This window comes from Myotis daubentonii, chromosome 10 (genome assembly GCF_963259705.1).
Source record: "Myotis daubentonii chromosome 10, mMyoDau2.1, whole genome shotgun sequence".
Lineage (NCBI taxonomy): Eukaryota > Metazoa > Chordata > Mammalia > Chiroptera > Vespertilionidae > Myotis > Myotis daubentonii.
In genome coordinates, this window is record NC_081849.1 from 69,375,131 (window position 1) to 69,394,661 (window position 19,531).

Consider the following 19,531-nt stretch of genomic DNA (forward strand, 5'->3'; position numbering starts at 1 on the left):
CCTCCGGCCGTGTGTGTTTTACCTCCCGTTGGAGACAAAGCTTAGGAAATGATTTTCCTTGCGACCTGGTTTGAAGAGGAAAGAACACAACATGTCATACTTAAAATAGCCACAAAACTATTTTTAATAAGTGGGTACAGATGTGTGGAGAACCAACACATAATTTCTCTTGTGTCTCGCTGTGCAGGTAGTGTCTTTTGTTCCAGCATGTGTATTTTCCGGTGTTTTTACAAAGAAAGCACCGCCTGGGCTTTCTGTGGTCGCGGACTTGTATGCCAATTTGCCATTGTGCCCTGGTCCAGAATATGCTCTGTTCTGGAGAAAACTGCCCAGAGGTATCAGTCCAGAAGCTGACAGAGGGTGGGGAGTGGGGAGAAGGGTTTTTTTCTTCCTGTCCCCCCCTCCCCCCGGACTCTTCGCTCAGAAGTGTCTTAATTCACATTTTAAAAGGCAATGGGGGAAGGCATTGAGTTTAGAATAGGATGCAGATCGCTGCCATTCAGTTGCCAAAGACTCTATCAAGAAGGTGCTGGGAGCAGAGGGAATCCGGTTTATAATGGGCTCTTTAAAAAAATGTCCTGTGAGGGTGCCTGGCGAGGTCCCTTTTGACCAAATTAAGATGCGCTCTGGCAGTGCCCGGGCGGCTGTGAGCTGGCATGTTCTTGTGAACCGAGTGAAAAATGGCTCCATATCTCTCTGCCTGTCCTGAGGAGATGGTCTCTCCGGGTTGCCGAGCCTTTCCCCACCGTGATTTGCTCCGATGGCTGTTTTCGGATAGGGACGGACTGGCTCGTGGTTCCTTTCAGTTTGCCTGCCTTTTAACATTTCAGCTTGAATAGGGAGTGAGTGGTGACGGTTTTACTTCAAGTACAAACTACCCAGCAAGGCTGGCAGAAGCTATTTTTCGGGCAATTACAGGTTTCCATTTTTAAAAGGGTCGATTGCATTTCTTTGGACATAACAGAAAGCACTTTTTTGTTGTTGGTAAGTGGGCGAGTAAACAATTTCCCTAAGACAAGATGCACGCCTGTGTGACACTTTACATTTGGACTCTCCTCATGGGAAGTGACAGGTGAAAACATAGGGTCCTTGCCTGCCATTCGTCTCTGAAAAGCTAAAGCTGCCTGCTCTGTCTGACTGTTTGGTTCGGTTTTTCTGCTTTTCAATCCTGATCCATTGCGCAAGAAGGAAGCTCATGTCCCAGAGTTAGCATGCAGGGAGGGACTGTCCTGCTGTCCTGCCCTCCACATGTGCCTATGAAGGCACCCTGCGCCGGGCGGGGAGTGGGGCTGCTCCGGCAGCCACACTGCTCCTTTATTTCGGCTTCAGTCTGTGAGCGCCAGGCAGCACAGGCAGGATGCGCCTGTGCAGAGCCCTATGTGTGTGAGGGACTGGCTAAGAGCCTGTGTCGTTTGGGGGGGGGGGGGGTGTGTGAAATCGGTTGTTCTGTCCTTTACAGCATCCCAAGCTGATGTCTGAGCATAGACTGGGTTCGGGAGGGAGGGGTCAGACGCTTCATATTTTAGGGAAGAAGTCCAGCGCTGTCTGCCAGAGAAGACAGGAGCACACGAAACAGTGCAGTCGTGCAGGGAGAATAAGTATTCAAGCTGTAGGATAGTTTTCCAAACCTCAAGGCTTTCTGAAGATGGCATGGAGTCATCTCTCCATCGGGACCAGTAAGACTGCCAGTACAGTGACTTAGACAGCATTATGGAAACCGCTTCGTAAGTGCTCAAATAGTAGCCCATTGCTCCGCTAAAGAGTGTCCCTCGAAGGATTCGCATCTTGGACACTTTCACATAGGGGAGGAGCTACAGCACAGATTTTCCTGGAGTCTGTTTGGAATAATACTGATAAAGCTAAGAGCCTGCAGAGCCACCGGGATTGGCTCCTTAAGTAGAGCAAGGGCAATGGAACTTGAACACTGCATGTAGATCTGATTGTTGCTTTTACACATGTAGACAATTTGACTATAGTGCCTGGTGTGCTTTGGGGATATTGATTCATTTATGCTTCCACAATGAGCAAAACAGTGTACTGTAATGAAACATGGATCTCAACAGCCATGAGAGGATTAGTAAGGTTGCTCTTAAATAATTGTTAATGACTATAGGTTAGGAGGAGGTTTTACCAGAGGAATTGCAGATGTCTACAATGAGAGAACCATGTTTGTAAAACTAAGGGCTTAGCTCACCAGCTGTTTTGGAAGCTGGGTGGTGCTGATATGTAAACCAGATAAGATTTACATACAAAAGAATCCTGAACCTTAGGGAACTTCCCACCAGTAAAATTCTGATTTAAAAGTAGCAAAATAACTATTATATAGAAGCAGTTCACAAAGCAGGAACCGTACGGGAGAACTGAGAAAATCTAGGGAATTATTGTGATGAAGTGAATGTGCTGCCCTTGTACCCCCAGGATACCAATGAGTTCTTAATGAGAATTAAAAAAGGAAAAATCCACATGTTGAGACAGATTTCAATCTGCCTATATTCTTAAAGCTTCAAAACTGGAAAATAGAAAATTTTCTAAGAGTAAAATTCATAAGGAGCCTGTAGCATAGAAAAGTTGAGATAAAACAATTAAGTTTCAGTAAAAGATACTTAGCCTAACTAAATTATTATGGAAACATTTTTGAACACAAAGCTTCTAACTTTCTGAGAATATCATAAGTACCAATGGCCTGCTTTCTAACATCCATTTTCTCTATCACATTTAGAACTTTACTACCCTAAATCCCATTTTCAATTTTTTAAAAGCCTTACTAGGTGGCAACATGGCATTAAATAAATAGAGGCAATGATACAAGCCTTTGAGTTTAATATACTTTAATTTTATGTTCAATTTTAGTTATATTTCTCCTTTAAGTTTGTCATATCTTCAGCTTATTATTACTTTTGAATATTAGGTACTTGGGTTCTGGCTAGGAAAGAATTCAGAGCCAAGACCCAAACGATAAGAGAACATTTATTTGGTAGATCAAAGAGGTAGAAGTAATTTCTAGAAGAAATGGCCCAGCAAACAAGTTATAGAGGTGAAGGAAGGGCCCTTGGAGCTTGGGAGTGTGGAAACTAATGGTTACATGCCTGGGGCAGGGAGGGGGGAGGGAAGGGGAAAGGCTGGTGTGCTCCTGTGAGGGAGGGCGCCTTCCGCTTTCCCTCAAAGTTACAAAACAGCTTGTGGCAATCTCACTTTTATGACCTCAGTTGCTTACCCTGAAGATAGCAGATTTGTAATATAATTTCAAGACTTGAAAAAGAGCGTTGCTATTCAACTAAGATAGGTGATGCCTTAAAAAAGGTTAGGACCCCAGCTGAGATTCCAGTGCCAACTGCTCAACTTGCTTACCTTCCTTTTATCCTTGGAACTAAGGCTGGAAGAATAATACATTTAATAAAAAGAGATCACATTTGCTACAAGACCGTCTCTAAGATAGACCAGCCCTGCAAACAGTCCAGGTACCTTTAATATCCCGTCAGCCTGAACTTTCTGTGAATTTTTCTACCCAGCAACAGATCACATATGACTTTGGAAACCACTCAAAGTTTGGTTGGAATCAGGGGTCTTGCCAGGCATTGCCCACAGAGGCACAAACCCGGCCGCATAGGAAAGGGAGAGGAGAGGAGAGCCTTCTCCGGCCCACAGCAGAGCACTGAGCCCTCTGGGTTCTCTTGTTCAAAGGACCACGAGAACCCAAATGCCACACGAAGGAATTGCTCACCAAGTGTTGAAGGGTTCTCAATCTTCAGTTCATACAACTTTTTAAGAAGAGTCTTTCTTTCGGTTCTTGGAAAGTTTCATGGTTCCTTCCATTCTCACGAACTTAGGCTTTTTCTACTGCCAGAACACTCCCGCCCTCTTTGCTTGCTTTTACATTACATCAGCTCTCTCTACCAAATGTGCTCAGGGCTCGTTATGCCTTTTCTTTTGCATCAACCAGCTTTTCAAATTGTCACTTTCATATTGGTGTCATTATTTGGTTAGTGTTTTCATCTGCCAAGAGACAGGACCATCTAAAGCTAGGGTCCAAGTTCATTTTACTCACAGTAGAGTCTCTCAGCCCTCAGAATGTGTTAAAGCACATAGCAGGTGTGCACTAAACATTTGTTAAATGAATGAACAAATGAATCACTGAATACTAAGCCATCAGTACCAGTGAAAAGAAAGACTGCATCTGGCTTTAGCTCAATAAAGAACAACTTTCTTCGTTGGGTTAGCTAATTTGGATCCCTGAGAGTTAAACTGCACCAGAGTGTTCCGAGGGCCTCCCTTTTGTCAGGGTTTTCCATCTGAGAAAGAACCCTTGAGTGTCTACTCTTCAAAAAGAACTTTACTACCCACATGAAAGTGTCCATAGGGCCCGTCTTGGGGAAAACGGTCATTTATCTTTCCCCCTCTCTCTCTGTCTCTCTCTCTAAAGCATCTTTTTCTAAATCTACCCTCTCCTACCCTTGTAGTCCTTGGTTCTTCGCATCCAGGACTTTCCAGGCCTCATCTGACAGTGTCTATACTTTGCGAACTAAGATGCTGATTAGCTTGTGAGCTCTGAAAGCTTTCCTAAGATGTGGAACCCGTCTAGCAGTGTTTGCATTTTAAACAAAGCTGCCACAACGTGATTAGAACTGTGCTTATCAGTATGAAGGATTGTAAAGCAAAGTAGAGCATGAAGCTTGCCTTTAAGGAACTTACTTTTCAGTGGTGGAGCTTAAATTTTCAAGGAACAATGGCAATTGCTCTAAGAGTCTATAATCAAGCACCATATTTGGCTGTGCAGATTTTCATAAAACTAGGACATAAAGGAAAGGATTTGTAGAAGTGGGACTTCAAATGGACCATGACTGATAAGAAATATCTCTCTAAATTATCATAGAAGAGGAACAAGAAAAATTTAACATTTTAGGAAAAACATGGATAAATATGTTCAAAGGGATTTAGCATAGGTGTACTCTTATAAGTTTTGATATAGGATACTGCCTGTGTTTACTTTTTCAAGTGTACAAGGTAAAAATACCTTTTATTCAAGGATCATGGAGCTTTTATTTATTCAAGCCATAACCTTGAGATCCTGAGAGCTAGAACTTAAACACTGGCATTTACTTCCCATTATGCTTTGAAGCACTCTGTCTATCTCAGCATTTAAAACTAATCTCCAAGAAGTTTCTGTCAGAGGTGCTTTAAAGATTCTTTTAGCAATATTGACCACTTTAATTGAGGTTTATTGAAAGTGCTCACTATAGCTCTCTTGTGGTTCATGTTCTATAAATACATCATCATTGTATTGATACATGGTGGAGTTTTCATTTCATTGCAGTCAGCCTAACACTTTGTAGAAAGCTTACATTTACTCCAGAGCATGAGGAGGAGAAAAATTCTTCTCTCATCTCCCAAGAAACTTAAACCACCGAACTGAGAAAAATTATTTTTAAGTATGTCCTTGGCAGTATAAGCCTGTTTTATCCCTGTGTCCAGTTTGAAGTTTCCCTGTGGAAAATCCTGAAAAGAATGACCACAGCTAAGAAGTCAGATAATATCAAGCTATATACATATAAAAATAATGAGAGAAATGAAATGAAGTGATTTTGTACGTAGGAAAAAATGACCTATAACTAGCCTTCTCATGAGTTATTAATGTAATGGTTTCTATTTTAGTGGTTGAGTTTTAGGTAAATCCAAGATTGGTTGAAATCTATAATAAATTCCTAGGTTTATTTTTTGGACTTTCCTTGTTTCAATGGAGATATTGATCTTTTTAGGGTAACTTAGGGTATATATCCTTTTAAAGAGTGGGGTACTTCTAATGATCCCTTGCCAGCTAATGCTATAACAATGCTTTGTGAGTAAGACTGCACACATGGTCCTTTAGATGCCCTCATTGCTACAAAAGGAATAAAACGAGAATATAAATTATTCATTTGCATTATAGAGAGCCTCTTCTATACACCTGCATGCATTGCTTTTTTAATGTGTGCTAGGATAAACAGACACTTAAAAAATGAAATATTTTACTCCTTTTTATTCCAAAAGGGAACACATAAAAGGAAGCTGGGATTGGTTAGTAGTACAATATATGAAATCCTCTACTGTATGGATTTCTCAGGTTCCGCTAACTCATTCCCACTGTGCATGCAAGTCTTTGTTTGGTGCTGCATATGGTAACTTATATTTCCTAATATTGCATTGCTGCTCAGGGAATCACAAGTCTTTCTTTTACTTTTGGTGCAATAGAGTTTAAGAAAAGCCATAGTTAATTCCAGTTAGCTAAGTCAGGGGAAAAAGAAATTGGTATTAACTATTACTTTATCTATTAATAGTTCATGTCCCCTAAACCTGGAAGAACACATTTAACTATGCCTGGTGACTGGCAAGACTTTCATGAAGTTATCAAATGTTCATTTCCCATGCTTCTTTCTCTCCGGCCTACAGACTTCTCTATATCTGGGTGCCTGAATTAAGGTCTACCACAAAAGCCTAGATTGTTCTCATACTTGTCTCAACCACCATTAGAGCCAAATGTCGCAAATCATATTATGTTATTTCATGCCTATGAATAGCTGAGTGTTTTTTTAAATACTGTTTGAAATGTTCTTACCCAAGCAGTGCTAGTTATAGACACAGGTATTCTGTGAAATGTTCCCTGATTGCTCTTCTCCTGATCCTGGGAAAAGGTGACTGCTCCTCATAAGTATTCATGTACACTCACATACATGCCCACATGCTTTCCACATGCAGTTCTGTTTCTCCCACTAGAATATACTCTCCCAAAACAGAGTTGGATTTTTTAAAATATATTTTATTGATTTTTTTACAGAGAGGAAGGGAGAGGGATAGAGAGTTACAAACATCGATGAGAGAGAAACATCGATCAGTCGCCTCCTGCACACTCCCCACTGGGGATGTGCCCACAACCAAGGTACATGCCCTTGACTGGAATCGAAGCTGGGATCCTTGAGTTTGCAGGCTGATGCTCTATCCACTGAACCAAACCGGTTAGGGCCAGAGTTGGATTTTTTATTGTCTTCCATGTCTATCATCTAATAGAGGACATAACACATAATTAATATATACTTTAGTTATGACTTGAAGAAGCTAATCCTTTTCTTGGTCACATTGTGGAAAGAGGAGTGTAATGTGCATTAAGAAATTGAATGGTTCCGAGTCTCCATTTGTTTTAATCCGTTGTCTTTATGGCCTTTACTAAAGTTGAAAATAAATGTTAATCATACTAAAAATCACCACCTATTTTCTCTAAGAAACTATGGAGTATAATAGTCAAATGTGAGCAATGAGAGGTGGAATTAAAGGAAATTGGGATAAATGATTTGAGACATGAAAAATTAACTCTGCATAGGGTCCATGAATCGTGTAATATTTTTGTCCAAAATGATGTCGAGACCTGTTCATCAACTCTCCCTTCTATCCATCCACTATTGCAATGAAGAGGCAAAGGAGAGATGCTTACCTTTGCGGCTCTTAGTGTGGTTCATAGGCCAATTGTATCAGTATTGCCTGAGAGCTTATTAGAAGGCAGAATCTTAGGCCTCACTCCACCCTACAAAATCAAAATCTCAATGTTTTTATAAGACTCTACCTGGTTTAATTCTGCCTTAATATCGAGAAGCACTGCGGGGTAACTGTTAGAGTGTCATCCCCATTCGCCGAGATTGCTAGTTCTCTCCCCAGTCAGGTCACATACGAGAATCAACCAATGGCTCTGGCCTGTGTGGCTCAGTTAGTTGGAGTGAGTGAGGTCCCTTGCATCAAAAGATTGCAGGTTTAATTCCCGGTCAGGGCACATACCTAGGTTGCAAGTTTGATAGCTGGTCGGGGCACATACAAGGGACAACCAGTGGATGTCTTTCTCTCTCCATTCTCCTCTCTCTAAAAGTCAATGACTATGTCCTAGAGTTAGGATTAGGGGGAAAAATAGAATCATAAATAAGTGGGATGACAAATCAATCTCTCTCTCCCACTCCCCCCACCTTCCTCCCTCTCTAAAATCAACAAAAAAAATCTAAAAGATATTAGAGAAGCACTATTGTAGAGAAACTTTTTATGAAGCTGTAGCCAATTTTGGAGACTACAATTTGGCTAGTAACTCAGGAACAAATTGTGAATCCGGAGGGTTGTTTCTTTTTTCCAGCTATGGAATGAAGCAGTTCTCCCTCCAGGTTGCCCATCTCTACATGTCCAGGGAAAGAGAGGGGAATGAGCCTTACTAGATTCTAATATCCTTCTTTTTCTTTGTCTTGAACCATCTCCTATTATGTACATTGGAGAGCAATGAAGTATGCAGCAGGAGAAGCTAGAATTGAGTCTGGCTTCTGGCACATACTAGCCATATAAATTTGGACAGATTCCTTAGGCTTCTTAACCTCATTTTCCTCTTCTGTAAAATGGAAAAGTTGGCAAAGCTGTTTTGACATTAGAGATGAGGATTAGAAATGATCTCCTGCAGCACAGTTGGCACATATTATGCACTCAGTAAATAAATAGAAGCTATGGCTAACATTGCCTTACCTCAGTTTCCTGGTGGAATCTTAGGGAAAGCAGAGATATAATATCTTCAAATGCCATCCTGTAGGTGTTTGCCTCAGGTGCTTTGGGGAGTGGACACTAAGGATAATTGGTTTTACTTCCTGCTACCTGATTTCTAGAGGACACACTATTGAACATTGTGTGCTTTGCTCTCACACATACCTACATATTGAATAAAATACCCCTGGAGATACAAAGCAAAAGAAAAACTTAAGTTCTTGATATGATATTCCTTCTTCCAATAAAAGAAATGTAGGCCACTTCCCAATAAGATTGTCAAGGAAGGTTAATGTCAGAGTTTGCTAGGGAAATAAGGCATCTCAGTGCTAAGATACAGAAGGAATTTAGCCTAGGACCAGAAGAATTATAATCCAATAGCAGTCCTCTGACTTTAAGAACTGCTATTACAGACCTGACTGGTGTGGCTCAGATGGTTGGATTGTTGTATACTGAAAGGTTGAGGGTTTGATTCTGAGTCAGGGTACATACCTAGGTTGTGAGTTCAATCCCTGATCAGGATGCATATGGGATGCAATTGATCCATGTTTCTCTCTCACATCCATGCTGCTCTCTCTCTCTCTCCTTTCTCTTCCTCTCTAAAAACAATAGACATATCCTCAGGCGAAGATGAGAGAGAGAGAAAACTGCTATTACATGATAATTCTTTTTAATCTGGGTGGATATTTTAGTATTGGAACTTATATACCATTATTACACTCCACTTGACAATTCTGTCTTAAAATATTATATAATGAAAAAATACAGGTTATAAAAGACAGATGTTCATAGAGGAATTGTACAGGTAAATCTCTTATTTTCTTAAAGACTTAACTTGAGAAAAATAAATTAAAATGTTTATCTTGGAAAATAGGAAAAGTATTTGATGAAAATTGTACACATAAATGTCCAACATTAAGATACTCAGCCTGGCTGGTGTGGCTCAGTGAATGAGCGTGGACCCATGAACCAGGAGTTCAGGTTTGATTCCAGGTCAGGGCACATACCTGGTTCGCGAGCTCAAATCCTAGTGGGGGGGTGGGTGCAGGAGGCAGCTGATCAATGATTCTCTCGCATCATTGATTTTTCTATCTCCCTCTCCCTCTCCCTTCCTCTCTGAAATAAAATTTTAAAAAATGATACTCAACCACTGCCAATCTGAATATTATTTTGTCATAGCAATATAAAAGGAAATAACAAGTGTTTGTTAAATTAACAAATTGGAGTCATAATTTATATTAATATTATTCTTTTTTTACAACTAATTAATCACAATTTGATATTTAAATTCTTCCATGAAATGAACATTGCCACATTAAATTTGCCATTTTACCAGTCATAACTGCAGAGAAAAATAAGAACTCTTAATTAACTTTTAAAAATTCTCCATTTGGTTACACAAACTTTAAAAATCTAATACAAAGTATGTACCAATAATGCCCTGAAAAAATGTATCTACTCATGACTTCACTGAAATTTTGCTGGCTTTCTTGGTTTTAAATAAATTTCATATAATCATTTTAGTGCTATAAGTCTTAACCTAGACATGAATTTGTAATTAAAAAACAAAACAAGCCATTTATTTTTATATTTCTATGTAGATCATTTTAAGTAGGCCAAATTTTAAATTAATAAAATATTGAAATATTTATAGTTTATTGTTTTTATCATTTCTGACTCTGGTAGACTTGTGGTGAAATTATATTGAGAACTATATTGTGTTATTTTCTTGAAGCTAATTTCTAAATGTTTTATTCTGACATTGAATTGCACTTCTATTCTATGGGTTGATGGGTGCCTTAAGCAAAGATTTGATATCTACTATGTGAAAGACTTTGACTAAATGCTGAAGACACAAATATATCTGTGCTCATGAGAAGCTCATAACTTAGTGTGGGAGACAGATATGCAAACAAGTGATCTCAATGTGACTGTTCACTACCATAGTAATATGAACATAGAGGAAGGAATAAATCATTCTACCGGGAATAATGTAAACTTCACAGAGGTGTGGAGAATCTGGTTAAGATCTTGAACAATGCCAATCAGTTGTAGAAAGAAGAAAGACGACTTTAAGCAGAAGAAACTGTATTGACTGAGATGCATAAAGAGTCTTATTTGCTTAGAAAATGGTGGTACAATTAGCACAGATGTGGGACAACACAGAGAAAGAGGAGAATGCAGCCTTTTATAACAGAGAGGCTTCTTATGGCCACCTCCATAGTCATGGAACTATTTATTCTTTTCACCCAGATACACATGAAGTGATGTGTGTATCTAGTTTACAATAGGGAGAGAACTTGGGTATATATCATTGTTCTCAAGTATATCTGAGAATATGCAAACAATTTAGTATGGCAAAGAGTCAAAGAGATGGCTAGAAAAATAGAATAATTTTAAGTGCACTGTCTTGTGTATATGAGACTTTTTTAGTGGAAACCATGCATCACATTTCTATCATATCCCAGTTATTCATACCGCAAATAGTATTTATTGTATGCCTACCATGTGCCAAACACTGTTCCATTTGCTTGTGATGCAGCAATGAACAAAACAGGAAAATACCCTGTTCTTTATGAGGGAGACCGACAATACTAAAGATAAATAGTGAAATAAATAATATGTTAGGTAGCAATATCTACAGAGAGAAAAAAATGTAGGAAAGAAAGGTGAACGTGTTCCAAGTTAGGGCAACAGGGAAAAGAGCTTTGGAGGGGAGGCCAGGGAAGGCAAACTAAAAATATGACTTTTTTAAAAAAAATATACATTTTATTGATTTTTTACAGAAAGGAAGGGAGAGAGATAGAGAGTCAGAAACATCGATGAGAGAGAAACATCGATCAGCTGCCTCCTGCACATCTCCTACTGGGGATGTGCCCGCAACCCAGGTACATGCCCTTGACCGGTATCGAACCTGGGACCTTTCAGTCCGCAGGCCGACGCTCTATCCACTGAGCCAAACCGGTTTCAGCAAAATATGACTTTTTGATGGATGTGAGAGAACTATCCATGGGGGTAGAGAAATATAGCCTTGTTTGGAATATATAGGTTTGAGATACTTATTAGTTATTAGAGGATCAGTCAGATAGACAATTACATATATAGTTCTGGAATTCAGGAGTGAGGTCCATGGGAAAATACACATTCGCGGGGGTCAACTGCTCATATGTGGTATTTAAAGCCACAGGTGTAATGGGATCATCTAAGGATGGAGTATAGAGGGAAAAAAACACTTTCTTGACTAAGTACTGGGGCACATTTTTAATAGTTGAGGAGATAAGGGGAACAAAAACAAAGCCTGAGAAATTACAGCCAGAAAGAGAGGAAGAAAACAAGGCAGAATGGTGTCTTCTAAGCCAAGTAAAGTGTTTCAGGAAAATGATCAACTGTGTCAGCTGCTGCTGCTATGCTATGCTATGTAAGATGAGGATTCACTAGTGTCCATTGGCTTTGGTGACATGGAGAATTCAGGAGGAGAGGAATGAAGACAGAATGCAGATAATTATTTTGTTTGTTTTGGTTTTTACTGTGAAAAAAAAAATGTGAGAAACAGGACAGTAGCTGGAAGGGATACAAAGCCATGAAGTGGATTTTTTAAAAGATAAAAAATGTAGCATGTGTGCAATAAGGATAATGATGCATGAGAGAAGAGGAAATTGACATTTACATAGAGAGAGGGGAGAATTTTAACTTATTTAAATAGGTGTTAGGAGGGGATGAGACCTAGAACACAGTGGAGTTGTGGGTTTTTCTAGGTGCATGTGCTATCCATTCATGTTTGTAGGAACAAGGTAGCACATGGGAGAAAGAGGTATTTAGGTGGGGAGATCTGGTGGTGGGAACTTCTGATTGCTTTCTTCTGATTACAGCAACTTCTCACCAAGAAGGAAGCAAGATTATGGTGGAGGAGGTATCAGATTTTGAGAAGAAATGAGACGTCGGCAAGTCTAGGAGAGTGGCAAAGGAGTGGTCTAAAGAAATATAGAATGACGGATGGGTAGTGTTGAGGGCCCACTTAAAATTTGTGCTCATTTTTCTCTAGCCACATTGAGCAATACCAGTAAGACATTCAAAAAACAGACAGATGGATTTAATTATTGTTGTGTGTATGAACAGAGGAGCAAGGAAGTCAAAGTGAATGCATTAAAGTGACTACAATGATAAGAGAATTTAAGTTGGGCAGAGAATTAGGTGCCAGGAGTGAAGTGAGAGACCGTGGAATCTGGGTGGGACCAGCAGGTTGAAGATTTCCACTGGATCAAAGGGTGGTTATTGTAGACGAGAGGAATCCCATAGTTGTCTCTTGAGAAGTATCTGATGCCAGATTCTTCCACAATACTCTCAGGTGCCATAATGTTCCATTAAGATTGTCTTATTTTAAAGATTACCCTCATTTCGTGCAAACATGACTGCCAAATGCTTGTATTACTGCCCATTGTCATTATTTGGTCTATTCTCTGAACAACTGGCAAAACGCACAGGCTGATGTTGCAGCTGCTCCTCTGTTCCCAATCGCCTCAGGAGAGAAAAAAAGTCCCTAAAAAAACTTTGCAAGTTAATGGAAGAATAAACAGTTGTTGACAGTGTGTAATTATGAACCCATATCATTGATATTACCAGACTGATGCTTGAAGGTACTTCTGCATTGATAGAAGCACTCCAGTCTTTATAATAATGACAGTGGGGAATACTATCTGGATCCCAAAACTGGGTTTCTGTGTGGCTGCTTAGCTCTGATCTCCTGCCTGATTCTTGCCAGTCTTTTCCTTTGGGGTAGTTGGGCTCGCTTCTCACACCCTCATTTGGCCAGCACGCACATCCGTCTGACAAATCTCATTGGGAAACCTGTTTCTCTTCTGCCTGAGTGTAAGTGACCCCAAGCAGCTGGGCCGTATTCTTCCTAAAGAGCCTTGAGGCACTCTCTGGTGGATAAAATTTGTTTCTAAGACTCTTAAGATTACCCCTGGTCCTAATATGGTGTTTTGGGTAACAAGCAAAATGAAAAAGAAACACAATATTATGAAAAATGTCATCCATCGTTTTTTTTTATGACAAAGACTCTTCTTTCTCCAATCAGATCAATTGGATTTTGAACTAAAAAAATAAATACCGGATGTTTAGTCAGATATATTGTAGAATTGTGATTGTAAAATGGAACAAGCCAGAATCCTGTGATATCCACAGTACAAAATTAGCCTATAATACAAAGCAGCACACTTGATGCAATTCTTCGGTGTTTGCTAAGGTCAGACTTGTTTGCTGAGCTGGGTGATAGACACATTTGGGTGACCAAAGAAAGGTAGTTACACTTCAAAATTTTACTTCAAACTATAGACCTTCGTAATATGCTACTTATATTTATGGCAGAACTAGGTATTAGCATGTTCCAGCAAACATATCATCAACTGGTGCCTGACATTTTATCAAATCAGATATGAATCAGATCTTCAGAGGTGTTTGTGCACTGTGTAGATGTATAGTATAGGCCTTTACTCATGAAGATATACAATAGGCCCCAAATTACGACTTTTTGTTATCACATATTCTGGATGCTTTCTTATCTTTAGTGAAATGAATATTAAAACCTGTAGCTTATAAACCCTTTGAAACATGCTTAAAAGTAAAAGCAAACAAACATTTTTATACAATTCAACCATCCCATTACAAATATAGCAAACATTAAACTATCCCTTTATATAAAGGAATATTTGAAACATTCCAGTACATGTTTTTACAAAAACAAACGAGACCAGGTGATTTTCAGAAGCTGCCATATCTAGGTTACCACCAAGGCCAGAGCTAGAATCCAGAACTCCTAATTTCTTGTTTAGTATGTTTCTCCCACACAATTACAGGGAGTTATTATTATTATTTTTAAATCCTTACCTGAGGATATATTTATTGATTTTAGAGAGGGAGGGGAAGAGAGAGAGAAACATCAATGTGAGAGAGAAACTGATTAGTTGCCTCTCATATGAGCCCTGACAGGGGATCAGGCCTGCAACCTAGGTATGTGCCCCAACTTGGGAATAAAACCCACAACCTTTTTAGTGTACTTCGTGATGCTCCAACCAACTGAGCTACTCGGCAGGGGCAGAAAGGTATTCTTAAGCTCAGAATCATTTAGTATCACCCCCACTATGATAAATTCTTATCCTTTTATAAAGGTGCATTATTAAACATCCAGTCTTCAAATGCTCTGCTAACTTAAGTAATAAGGTGTCAAACATAGTACAAATGATATTACCGTGGCCTGCAAAGGTTGAATTTCAGTACATGTAAAAGCAAATCCTGATCCTTATAATACATCTTTCATAATAGAGACCATTTGTCAAGGTGCATAAAGGCATGTTAGAGCAATGAGGGGCATTAAAGCAAATAACTTGGTAACTCCAATAGAAACGAACGCCCTCACTGAATGCTAGCTGATCTGAAATGTCAGGATATTTGCTTTCATTCTATGGTTTGTTTAAATTTGTTTAAAAAAAAAGATGCATGTAGTGAAGGAAGCTGACATGGGCCATGGTTAGTTTGAAAACTATTTTAATCTGTTTTAGTGAATCACTTAGAATTCATATTTAAACATGAAATCTAATTTTCCAATTAATTTCACAAGAGATGCTTTTTATATTGATTGCCCAAGTGGTCTCACTGTTTGTGTCAGGAATATCTAACAAGGGCAATGCTAACAAGCAGTTCCCTTAAAATTAGTGTTTGCTGCTAAACTTGACACAGGTTTGAGCATCTAAGGATTCAGAGTAGTTCAACAGGCACTACTCAAATGATTTTAACTTAATATAAAAATGTTTAGCAAGTCCATGACCTTCACAGTGGACATTGGAAGTATAATTTGTTTCCTTTGACTTAATTATCACCAACTATTTTATTAACTTTCAGTTTTCTTTTATTTTTATATTTACTTCTATTCACCATTTTCATCTTTTCCTAATACTCAAATTTCCATCAATTTTCTTTGGCTGAGGAACTTTTTTTTACTATTTCTTGTGGTATGGATCTGCACACTACAGTGATGGTTTCACTTAATTTTTGTTTATCTGAAACATCTTTATTTCATCTTCAGTATTAAAGGATATTTTTATTAGATATAAAATTCTCATTGGTCCGTTTTATTTTTCCTTTCATTTTTAGACTCCATTCTTTCTAAGGACAACTTAGCTGTCATTTGTAACCACATTCTATTATGTAATAACTAGAGGCCCAGTGCATGAATTTGTGTACCTTGTGGGGTCCCCCAGCCTAGCCTGTGGGACCGGGCCAAAACCAGCTCTCTGACATCCCCTGAAAGGTCCCGGATTGTGAGAGGGCACAGGCTAGGCCGAGACCCCACTGGTACATAATCAGGGCCAGGGAGGGACATGGGAGGTTGGCCAGCCAAGGAAGGACCGTTGGAAGGTCTCCAGGGTGAGTCTGACCTGTCCTCAGTCCCGATCGGCTGGACCCCAGCAGCAAGCTAACCTACCGGTTGGAGAGTCTGCCCCACTGGTGGTCAGTGCATGTCATAGCGACTGGTCTACTGTCTGCCCCTGGTGGTCAGTGCATGTCACAGCGAGCAGTTGAGTGGCCTTAGCATATCATTAGCCTATTACATTTTGATTGGTTGAATGGACAACCAGACGACCAGACGCTTAGCATATTAGGCTTTTATTATATATGACTAGAGGCCCGGTGCACAAAAGTTTGTGCACTCGGCGGGGGGAGGGTGGGAAATCCCTCAGCCCGGACTGTGCCCTCTCACAGTCTGGGACCCCTCAGGGGATGACCACCTGCCGGCTTAGGCCCGCTCCCCGGGGGATTGGGCCTAAGATGGCAATCAGACATCCCTCTGGCAGCCCAGCAGCCCTCGTGGGATGTCCACTTGCCAGCGGGAGCAGGCCTAAACTGCAGCCGGACATCCTTAGTGCTGCTGAGGAGGCAGGAGAGGCTCCCACCACCACCGCTATACTGGCAGCCATCAGCCTGGCTTGTGGCTGAGCAGAGCTCCTCCCCTGTGAGAGCGCCCTGACCACCAGAGGGCAACTCCTGCATTGAGCGTCTGCCCCCTGGTGGTCAGTGTGTGTCATAGTGACCATTCATTCCCAGTCCTTCTGCTGTTAGGGTCAGTTTGCATATTACCCTTTTACTATATAGGATAGAGGCCTGGTGCACGGGTGGGGGCCGGCTGGTTTGCCCTGAAGGGTGTCCCAGATCAGGATGGGGGTCCCGCTTGGGTGTCTGGCCAGCCTGGATGAAGGGATGATGGCTGTTTGCAGCTGGTCACACCCCCTTCAGGGTGGGGGTCCCCACTGGGGTGCCTGGCCAGTCTGGGTGAGGGGCTGAGGGCCATTTTCAGGCTGGCGGGCGACTGAACCTCCCAGCCTCTTTTTTTCTTCTTTTTTTTAATTCTGGGATTTATTTACCTTCTATGGCTGTCACTTGAGCTGAGAACCGGCTCCAGCTCTGAGGCTGTGGCTGGCTGAAAGCAGGTACCTGGGTTTGTTTAGCTTCTATAATTGAAACTCTGTTGCCATCACTGGCACTCTAAGCTCTGAGCCCACTGGCAGCTGAAAGCAGGTTTCTGGGTTTGTTTAGCTTCTATATTTGCAACATTGTTGCATCTGGAGCTCAGACCTGGGCTGCGGCAGGCGGGGAACCTTGGCTTCCTCCGTCACTGGAGCAAGCAAGCCTCATGTTCGCTTCAGCTGCGTGGCTGCCGGCCGCCATCTTGGTTGGCAGTTAATTTGCATATCTTGCTGATTAGCGAATGGGAAGGGTAGCGAAGTTATGGTTAATTACCATGTTTCTCTATTATTAGGTAGGATGTGTCCTTTTATCTGACTGTTTAAATTGTTTCTCTTATTTTAGGAGGTTCAACTATTTGAGTATGATTTGAATTTTAAAAATTCCTGATGTTTTCTCAACTGCTTAAATCTGTAAATTTATGATTCTTATAAATTTGAGAAACTTTATCCATTATTTTAATATTTATAATATTTTTGCTCCCACTCTTTTTCCCCCACCTATAACTAAGGATACATATGTTACACTTTTTAATGTTGCACCACAAATTACAGGGTTCTGTTTCTTTCATTTAATATTTTTAATCTTGTAACCTCAAACTGGATCATTTCTACCAGTTTTACTGATACTGATTCTTTGGTCTGTTTTCTCTAATCTGCTCTTAAGCCCAGCTAGTGAATTTTTTCTTTCAGATATTATATTTTAATTTTTAAAAATTTTTAGTTTTTATTCCTCTGCTGAGATTTCCTATCTGTACCTTGTTATTATTTTACTTTATGTCCTCATACATAATTATAATGGGCACTTTAAAATAATTATCAGCTAATTCCATCACATGGGCCATCTTGTGGTGATGTTCATTGATTCCTTTTATTCTTGACTTTGGGTGACATTTTCTTGTTTCTTCATATCTCTAATTGTATACTGAACATTACTCTGTTTTCTTCTATGTTCTTCTGAAAAGTGTATTTTTGTTTTAGTGGGTTCTTAATCATGCTGAAGTTCCAAACTGCATTATGTGTTCGAAACCAGACTTGTTCTCACTCTTGTGTTATGTAAATAGCTGCTGAAATGTTTATTCTTTTTAGCTTTAAACAGGCTGCTTGGACTCTGCCTATATACATGTAGTTCATGAATAAGCCATATATTTGAGCAGAATTTGAAGCTTTCTTCTGTGACTGTTCCCTTTTCAGATGAGAAAGAGGAAAGAAGACCTTGACAACTAACAACTGGCCTAGAAGTAACAGGTCGACTTTCTGTGGCCAGGAGTTAGCCAGACACTCACAATAGGCTGTAGAATTCTATTGCTTAAGATAAAAAGAAAATCTCAGAATACAAATATCAGCTAGGGCTAGTCTGTGGCCATGATGAATCAAGACAAAAATAAGATCACTCTAATAATCATATCCAAAATCAGACAAAAACAAGAACATTGTCCAATCCATAAAAATGTGTCCAATCCATAAAAGTGACTACCCCCCCCCCCAATATGACTACTGCTTCATTAGCAATCTTAAGAAACATTAAGATGGCCAAACCTAGAATTACCTTTACTTCTTCCTAATACCATCAAATCTAGAGCAAAACCCAGCTTCTTGAACCGTCCCCTAAAGAACATAGTACAAGCCCAAATTCTAGAATAGGTGAGATGATAACCCATTGTTCCTCATGGTGTGTGTTTTCATTTCTCATTCAATAAATCCATTTTTGGTCACCAGGTGTTTTCCTTGATCTTTGGTTAAAGCAGCGGTTCTCAACCTGTGGGTCGCGACCCCTTTGGGGGTCGAACAACCCTTTCACAGGGGTTGCCTAAGACCCTCGGAAAACACATATATAATTACATATTGTTTTTGTGATTAATCACTATGCTTTAATTATGTTCAATTTGTAACAATAAAAATACATCCTGCATATCAGATATTTACATTACGATTCATAACAGTAGCAAAATTACAGTTATGAAGTAGCAATGAAAATAATTTTATGGTTGGGGGTCACCACAACATGAGGAACTGTTTTAAAGGGTCACGGCATGAGGAAGGTTGAGAAGGTTGAGAAGGGTTAAAGGGTAATGGCACAGAATGTCCTCTTTAATTTCTCAGGAACTAGTACTCCCTAAACTGAACTCTGATTTTTCAAGTCACTTAAGCTATCTAACTTCTAGTCACTCTACACTCTACTGTGTGTTCTTCCTTGAGGCAAAAGCAATAAGAATCCTAGGAAATGCATTAGTACCATTCTCTTTTTTTCCAGTTTCTGCCTACTTGTGGTTGGTTCCTAGTGCCTTCAGAAGATCTTCTACTGTCATTTTCCCAGTATTTATAATGTTATCTCCAAGAGGTTGTTCTTACATGAATTTACATTTATTAAAGAATACATTATTATTTTTTTGTTACTAGAAAATATTACTTTGTGTCTTGTAATCTATTCCTACATAGGCAAACTCATTATGATAACACAATTTAGTAGTACCCATTATACA

General features: G+C 39.8%; 1 protein-coding gene across 9 annotated transcripts in view; it reads left to right on the forward strand.

Annotated features, from left to right (window-relative positions):
* Positions 1-19,531, forward strand: part of MAGI2 (membrane associated guanylate kinase, WW and PDZ domain containing 2) — a 1,174,807-nt gene that overhangs the window by 530,267 nt on the left and 625,009 nt on the right. The window lies entirely within an intron of this gene.